The following is a 2,039-nucleotide window of genomic DNA, read 5'->3' as shown; positions in this document are numbered from 1 at the left end:
ATCATTTATTTACTTCTCCCTTTTCATTTTCTCTGGAACGAAACGCAAGTGTTAGATAAAAAACAAACTTGGATTTAGCTAATGTAGTCAGACCTTTCAGAGACGTTTCATTTTCTTACATTGCACTTTCTATCGTGCATTCAACCAACACTTTTCATAGCGCACACTAATCAAAATTTTAAAACTCGCGAATTAGACCCCACTCGTCAAGTTCTGCGGTATATAGGTGGTAGGTCTCGTCGGGAAGAGGCAATTTTAAAACCTTCCAATTCTATCCGATTCACTACGTCCTACGGTACCCCCCGCTAATTATTTTTTCGAAAATTTTCCACCCAGGACATTCTTATTCCAACCCGCTTATTAAGTTTTGAAATTTTTTCCACCCACCCCGCTTTTTCAACCCTCCCGTCTATTAGATACCCAAGAGTAGTTCGATAACTTGACAAGTCATTAGTTCGATTAAGTCCGATAAGTTAGCGATCCCACCCACGTGCTTTTCAATCAAACATCGGATTGGAAGAAAAATTAAACGTAGGAACACGCTCGAAAACAAAGAAACCACTATCGAACCATTAAATCTAATCGAACTAATCGAACTATATCTTGATCGAACTAATCGAACCATTAAATCTAATCGAACTAATCGAACTATATCTTGATCGAACTAATCGAACAAACTCGAACTTAATCGAACTTAATCGAACTTAATCGAACACTCACAATTTTAAGGAAAATCTGAAAGTTCGATTAGTTCGATTAATCGAACTCTAATCGTTCGATTAGGTTCGATCAGGTTCGATTAGTTCGATTAAAAAATCGGTTCGATTAGTTCGACTGATCGGGTCTGGATTCTGGTTTTCTTATCTGCTAGACTGTAAGTGTACGCTACTATAATACTCTTTGATAAAACTTATACAGAGACTCTATCGCACATTGTGATGCACTGATCATAGAAGGATTGATACTGAAGAATTTTTAGAGCTCAATCTTCTAATGATCCCTCATCTGAATCAATAAGTAATTTATCGATCTGTTATCGGTTCCGATATTAGCGCGAGCCCCGACCACCTGTCCATGGAATTCATTCATCAAAAAGTATGTTCAATACTCTTGGTAACGAACAAATTTTCTGCAAGTCACAAGATGACAAAATCAAATAATAGAAACAAAGGTTTTAAAACAAACTCAATTTCAGCAAAATGAAAAATAAATTCCTCCTCTTTTTGTCCGCCATTATGTGAAAACACTATTTTGGTTGGTCGATACCGTAAATCTAGACAAAACATTACGTCATAATGAAAAAGTGAAGGGCGTTGAAGAGCAAGAGAGGCGTTTTGCAGGCGAAACATATAGGACTCAGGTGTTTCACAAAATGGGAAGGGGGTAGAGCCCGGCGGGGTCTAGTTTGTGGCAGATGAAAGGTATGTCTGGAGGATTTTTAGTGAAAAAGCTCACTCTCGCCCCTCCCTACTTTTTTACTTACAAATCCTGAATTTACGACCCTTTGAGGTAACTACTTTTTTACCTAATACCCCCCCCCCCGGGGGCAGGGCAAATCCTTCCTAGATGAGCCTATCTAGAACACCACCCCCATATAAATGGCCCACAATCCATACCTCCCTGGTGACGGTGCAGACTATTGAGTATGAGGTACTTTAATATGCATATTCCCGAAAGTTTATTTACGCCCGCGAAAAAATAAAGTTTGTACGTCTAAAGTACTACACTATGGTGTTTAGTTGCAAGAAATTTTCAATTCATAATCAAAAAAGGGAAGGTTTTTCGGAATCAAAAAATTTCTATGCTCTATTTTAAAGTGCCCTTGATGAAAATTAGTCTTTATTACTCTTAGTTGGACTGCGAGATTTCTGATTTTCCAACCCTTATAGGGACTTTCAGGTTCTAAAAAAGGCACCCTTGAGGGCGATACATACCACCCGTACCCGTCAACAGGCCCAGGTACCCTCCCCAAAAGGCTGAAAATAAGAAAGTGCGTGCATTGTGTGGTGGCAAGGTATCAAATATGACACGGTATCAAA

The sequence above is a fragment of the Clytia hemisphaerica genome, unplaced genomic scaffold (assembly GCF_902728285.1).
Source record: "Clytia hemisphaerica strain Z4C2 unplaced genomic scaffold, Clytia hemisphaerica genome assembly, whole genome shotgun sequence".
Lineage (NCBI taxonomy): Eukaryota > Metazoa > Cnidaria > Hydrozoa > Leptothecata > Clytiidae > Clytia > Clytia hemisphaerica.
This window is presented reverse-complemented; position numbering follows the sequence as displayed.